Genomic DNA, 7,286 nt, shown 5'->3' on the forward strand with positions numbered 1-7,286 from the left:
TGCAGCAGACAGTGGCCATCTTTACAGTAAAAAGACATTTCCTGGCGGGGAACCCAGACAGACAGGCTGCGGGGCAGCAGCAGCAGCACACGGCAGTGCCTGCTGGGGGCAGGAAGCAAAGGGGCTCCTTCTGCCCTAAGGGGTAGTACAGTGCCTGCTGGTGCCCTTGGGCCTGCAGCTGCCTCTCTGCACCTCAGGGATCCGCCCTCTACACCTCATCACCAGCCCAGGGGTGGTTGAGGTGCAGGGCGCGAGCCAAATGGGATGTGGGCAGCGTGCCCATGTGTCCCACTCTGACTCAGGGTCCGGGCAGAGCTTCTCTCCCTGGACAAGGGGGTCCCGGGTCCACCTACCGAGCCCAGCAGGAGGGTTCAGGGCTCCTAGACAAAACAGGACCACCATTTAGAAACCAAACCAATAATAGAATTGAAACACATTTGATCAGTTTGGGGAGAGGGACTTCGGGGTGGGTAGGGAGCTGGTGGAGAGAGTTACAGGGAGCTGCAGCTTTAAGAGCCATTTCTCCAGGCAAGCATTAGGGCTTGCAATGCTAGCAATTATTGCTAGGCCCAGCCCCATGGTTAGTTGGGTGGAGGGACGTGACAGGACCGGGAGGGGTGGTTCTTTATTTTGTTGTTTCCACTGGGTCAGAGAAGGCTCTAGCAAACATTCTGCTAGTCCCAGCTTTCCTGATGAAGTGGAGACTTTTGCTTTGCTGTCAGTATTTTTTTCCTATGCTAAGACCTTATTTACAATATCTACACTAAGATGTTAAACCATCAGCCTTGCAAAATGCTGACCCAGCTGTCAGGTTGACACTCACAGGAGGAGTGGAGATTTGCTCCCACCCAAGCATCCACACACTTCCCTGAAAACTGGGAGCTCCCCAGAAGTCCACACTCTCCTGCCTGGCTCTTTTGTAGTGCTTTTCAAGTGTTATCAATTGGAAAAATCACTTGGGGTCCTTGTTAAAATGTATGTTCTGATTTAGATGATCTGGGTGGAGCCTGAGGTTATGCATTCCTCAGAAGCTCGCAGGTGACACAGCTGGTGCTCTGGATGACACTTGGAGGAACAAGGGGTAAAGCAATGCTCTCAACTGCAGCTGCACATTAAAATTACCTGGGGGTGCTTCAAACACATGAACTTCACTAAGAAATAGCAACCTTTAGTGTTCTCACCACACACATAAAAAGGTAACTATGTGAGGTGGTGGACACGTTAACTCCATTTTGTAATTATTTCACAATGTATACATGTTAAATCATCACATTGCACACCTTTAAAAAACATCATGTTCTACTACTGAAATATATACAATTTTTATTTGTCAATCATACCTCAATAAAGCTGGGGGAAATAACTAATTAAGTCAGGCTCCACCCCCAGGTAGTGTGATTTGATTGGTCTAGAGTAGAGCTGGGCTTTTTTTTTTAATTAAGCTTTTCTCGTGATTATTGCTGGCAGCTAGAATTGAGAGTTCCTGGTCTAAACAGCTGTGAAGAGGAACTTAGGTTGTAGCCAGAGACATTGAGTCCATACTGAGTCCAATTGTAAGGTTCAGTTTACGAGCAAGGTTAGGAATTCAGTTTATGATCAAAGAACATAATTGGTCCATATGGCTTCAAATACTTCATCTGACCACACATTCAATCATCAAACATTTATTGAGCCATTATTTTGTGCTGGGCACAGTGCTAGCTACTAAGGATTCAGCAGTGAATAAGACAGCCTAGTGTTGGATATGGACAATAATCAAATAATTGCTGAAATAAATGCAAATATACAATTATATGAGTGCTAGGAAGTAAAGAATCTGATTTAATGTTTACATGGGAAGGGGAGGGGCAGGAAAATGACAATTAATTACCTGCAATCTGAAGGATGAATTGTTACTAACTAGGTGAGAGGGTTGGGGTGGAGGGAAGGGAAAACATTCCAGGCAGAGAGACTGACAGTAGTGGTGGGGACAGAATGCAGTCAAGGTGGTCATGGGGCAGGACAAAGTTAGAGAGGTACCTATGTAGATCAGAATTTCCCAGAAAATCAAAATCCCAGAAACTTTTAAGCATATACCCATGTGCAATTCAGATTTCATGGTCTGGGGTAGGACCTAGGTAGCAGTAGTCTTAAAGTCTCCCCAGGTGATTCTAATGTTGTGTTAAGGCTAGGAATCACTTGATGTAAAGGCACATAAGGCTTTTGACCTGTATCTTAAGAACCACAGGAAGGCATTTACAAGTTTAAGCAGTGACATAATCAAATTTGCATTTTAAAATTCTTGGTCTGACAGCAGAGTGAACAGATTGGAGAGGGGCGGGGAGAATGGATGTGTGGAGAAGCTATTTCATTAGACCAGGTGAGAGATGACTCTAGCTGGGGCCAGGGTGGTAGTTGAGTGGATGAATTCAAGAAGTATTTAGGAGGTGAAATCAGCAAGACTAAATAGTAGATTGGACATAAGAAATAGAAAGACAAGGGAACTGTCAAGGCTAACTTACAAGTTACTGACTTAGACAACTGAACAATTGGTGGTGCCACAGAAATAGAGAAGACTGGAAGAGGACAACATTTGGAAGGAAGGTTATAAGTTAGGTCTAAGTGGAGCTAGTTATCAAGTATGCAGTTGGGTATGCAGTCCAAAGCATAGAAGAAAGACCAGAGCTAGAGATATAAATTTGGGATTCATCAGGACAGGATGGGTATTTAAAGCCAGAGAGTGGATCACTTGGGGAAAGGTTGTAGAATGGCAAGAGAAGAACTAGAGGAAGCCTTGAAGAACTCCGTTTGATAGCTTGGTCTCCCAAGGTCCATACTATTGAGCTATGCTAACCTTTCCCATTCCTAATCACTGTCATCTTTATCATTCAAGACTTTTGGAAAATAGCTCATGGTTTTCTTCTCTTCCAGAAGCCCCCCATTATCATGCATGACTTCAGTGTTCATATGGACATCCCTTCCAATGCCTCAAACTCTGCATTCCTTGACTTCCTCATCTTTACCATCTTCTGCACTCATCCTCAAGCTACACTCTCGCACAATCATACTTTGGGCCTTGACATCTTTCTCAACTGTGTCACTTTGAAAATCAGTCTTTCAAGCCCCACCTCACTGCTACCTTCATATCTTCCAGTTTGCTTGTTTAACTTCCCATGAAAACTGTTCTTCAACTTCTTTGGGATGTTCAGTCTACTGACCTTTCAACTTTTCCCCACTCTATCCACCCTCTGCTTTCTCCATTATCCAGCCTAGAGCCTATAGCCTCTCACTTCAATACTATGGCAACTAAGTCGTCCCCAAAGATTGGCATTGTCAGCCATGCTCCCAACAGACCCAGAGTAGGAAGGGTCAAGGCTGAGCTCTTCAGTGAGTATACAGAAGGCAGGCTTCTATACTGCAGATTCAAATTCATATCTGGATACTCTGGGTACCAGAAATTGTGTCACAAGTAGAGGAGTTGCCATTTTGTTTTGAAAATGGACATGCCTGCCTTTCATTCTTGCCTGGACAGAAGGCCACTGCCCACCTCAAGTTGCTAAAATGCCTGAGGGCAGGGCCAATATGTTACTTAAAGAAGCAGCTATGGATCAACTCAAGTGTTTGAGCAGGTATTCAGATGGAGTTCCAGAATATTGGGTCTTGGGGCATGAAAACATGACACTAGCTTGGATGGTTGGAAGAGCAGGTGTTTGAGTGTCATGGCCTTGGGGCTGGGGCTGGAGCTGGAGCTAGGCCAACATTCCAGGCAGAGGGAATAAGGAGGTGGGATATGTGCAGCTTTCCCAAGGGATAGTGAGCAATCTAGTTTGGCTGGAATGGGGTGGCCAGAAAGGAGTTTGAGACCCTGCTGTCTTTTCTAATTCCACTCTAGGCCTACCACTCATTTGACAACCTAATTCATAGACGCACCATGGTGATAGAAGATGAGACTGTTGGGGAGAGGGGCTCCCACCCGAGAATGACTGACCCACTTAGGCTTACACGTGCAAAAGTGTAGGCTCCCAGGCCAGCCGAGTGGCACGTTGGTTAGGAGCTGGCTTGGGATGCCAGATCTGAGCAGCAGAGCCCCGGTTCGGATCCCACATGACGGCCAATGACGCTGCCCCCTCTACAGCTAAAATGGTGAACAACAGCTTGACCTGGAGCTGGGCTGCCGTAAGTCGCCGGCGATGGCATAGGCTGCAGCCCCTGCTGCAGTGGGCTGCCATAAGCTACCGTGTGTGGCTGACAGCCAGTGCGAGTGGCCGGCAGCCGGTGTGAGCTGCCAAGAGCCGCTGTGTGCGGCCGTCCAGAGGCTGGCGACCGATCTGCCGCATCCGGGAAGAGCGCAATGATAATACCAACATGGGCCAGTGAAGCAACGTCCTCCACAACTACACTGAAGAACAAAAGGACAGCAACTTCTCTGTTCCCCTTCCCCCAATTCCCCAGTGCTGTTCCCCTCCCCCAATTCCCCAATAAAACCTTAAAAAAAAGTGTAGGCTCCCTTTGGAAGAAGTCACCTGGGAAAGCTGGGGCCAATTGCAACCAGATTGGACATGCTTTAACTTGGGGTTCTTGGTCTTTTTTCATACCACCAGTCTGCTGAAGCCTATGGTCCCCTTTTCAGAATAATATTTTTAAATGCATAAAGTACAAAGGATTATCACAAAAAACAATTATACTGAAGTACAGTTATCAACATATTTTAAAATTTTGTGATATGTGTGCCTCGTTATGAGCACATTAAATAACAAGATCTTGGTGAGTCTTATAACTATCATAATTTCAAAATATTGATGATATTTTAAGAGATGTGTTTCATTCTAATATGATAAAAAAGATATGTGTGATTTCTGATAGTGGCCAAGTCACAGGTCCTCCAATATTATGGTTGATTGTTGCCTGCATTCATCATTGAAGGAAATGCTAAAATGTAGTTAAAAGAGTGTAGAAATGAAGATGAAATGAAGATGCAATTCTCCACTTCCAAGTCCACGCTAGCCACAGACCCCACAGAAGACTAGGGGCCTGGGTTAAGGATACACATAGCCTGACTGGTGCTCCTTTGTGCAAATCTCCCCTTGCTTCAAGTCCTTTCACTGGAGGTGTCTTTTGGGGAGGGTGGCAGGCATGGGGCTGGAGGTTTGGTTTTTAGAAACAGTCTACAGTGCTGCCTTGTCTCCTGTACACTCTTAGGGCTGTGTCATTTGGTTTTCTTTTGTGGCAGGCAGGAGACTTTTTGCCTCACATAGGTTTCCTCTTTCAATAAGTGTCAACTGAGCATCTGCTGAGTGCAGGACTCTGTGCTAAGTGCCAGATATGGGAATGGTTACACAAAGAGATAGTTATTATAATAATAATAATAAATATTATATAATGGTTACACAAAGAGATACTTAGTAATAATAACTACCACTTATCAAACACTTTTTATATGCCAGGTACCACACCAGCACTTCATTCATGCATGTGTTCGTTCAGTCAGTAAAGATTTACTGAGTGCTTACTATATGCCAGGCACTGTTCTAGGGCCTTTGGGGATGATGATGAATAAAAGAGCTAAACTTCCTGTTCTCATGAAGCTTACACTCTGGTGGGGAGGAGAAATGGTACACAAAGTAAATAACTAAATGATATAGTCGGCCACCCAGTGGGTAGTGCTATGGAGAAAAACAAAGCAGAGAAGGGGGAGAAGGAATGCTCAGAAAGATGCGTCCCGTGTCAGTGGGGATGACCAAGGAAGGTCTCGCTGAGAAGGTGGACATCTGAGACTAGACCTGAAGTGAGGGGTGAACCTTTGCAGGTATTTGGAGAAAGAGCATTCTGATCAGTGAGAACATCTAGGTGAAGACCCTGCGGCCAGAAAATGGAGGCGGCTGGTAAGGCTGGAGGAAAGGAGTGATAAGAAGAGCAGGAGGAGATGAAGGCAGAGGGGAAGTGAGAGGAGGGGTGCCAGATGCGGTGGGACCACAGAAGCCATTGCAGTTACTTTGGCTTTTATCCAGTGTGAGCTGGGAAACCCCTGGAGGGTTTACCCCAACAATGTTGTTAGCTGATAGTACCATTATTCTCATTTTCGAATGAGTGAACTACAGCTCAGAAAAGCTACGTGACTGGCTAATGGATGGCAGAGTAGAAACTTGAAGGCCTCACACTTCCTCCTCCCATAACCCCAGGCTCAGAGGAGGGTCAGCATATTTCTTATTCCCTCATGCCGCTTGAGGCTGTTGTTCCTTTGTCATTTCCCAACGATCATACGCTACTCTGTGAACCCCCTCCTTCTCTACACACCAACTTCTGCCTCGTTACTCATTAGGCACCTGCTATCTGCTAGCTACTGTTTTAGATGCTGAGAATAAAATGACGAATAAGAGAAGTCAGCTCCTTGCTCTCACAGGGCTTTTATTCTAGTGGGTGCAAGAGACAGGTTAGTAGGAAAATTTTTAAAAAAAAAGAAAATATTCTTTAGTAATAAGAGCCATGCTGAAAGAAGAAGTAGCTACTGTATAGAAGCTGAGTAAGGAATGCCTCTCTGAGGAGGTGACATTTAAATCGAGATCTTGGGGAAAACATTTCAGGCAGAAGTGGGTATGTAAGCAAAAGCAAAGGTGGAAAGGAATTTGGCATATTAGAGGAATATAAGGCAGGAGCATGGTGTTTTGATGTAGGGAGAGGACAGGACACCAGGGTAGTAGCATAAAGGACACTTCAGGCAGGGCCTTGTAGGTTATGAGCATGTGGAATCTGCTGGATATTTGAAGTAAGGGAAGGAAATGATCTTATTGATGATTTAAGATCATAATGACTTTCTATAGAGAATGAATTGGTGGGGAAAGGGGAATGGGGAAAATTGAAAAGACTTAAGGTATGTTTAGAGATAAAGTCAACCAGACAGGCTGATACATTAGATATAGGGGTGAAGGAAAGAGACAATTGAAAGATGGCCTGTAAATTTTTGGCTTGAGCAGCTCCATGGATGGTGATGCCATTTACAGAGCTGAGGAAGGCTTTGAGCAAGTGACTTCAGCTGAAAGGTCAGGAGTTCTGTTTGAACATGTCCTTCTGAGATAGTAATGTCAAACAAGCAGTTGGATTCATGAGCCTGCAGTTCTAGAGTGCAGTCTAAGCTGGAAGAGAGATAGAGTCAGAAATACGGAAATATTGCCACCATGTATACCCACCTGTGACAAGCACATTGCCTGGCAGACAGTCTAAAAAATTTTGGTTGGTTGAATGAATGAGTAAATGAATAATATGTGTTCTTAGAGCTTTGGAATCAGACAAACTTGGGTTCAATTTTTTTT

This window comes from Hipposideros armiger, unplaced genomic scaffold, assembly GCF_001890085.2.
Source record: "Hipposideros armiger isolate ML-2016 unplaced genomic scaffold, ASM189008v1 scaffold_210, whole genome shotgun sequence".
Classification (NCBI taxonomy): Eukaryota; Metazoa; Chordata; class Mammalia; order Chiroptera; family Hipposideridae; genus Hipposideros; species Hipposideros armiger.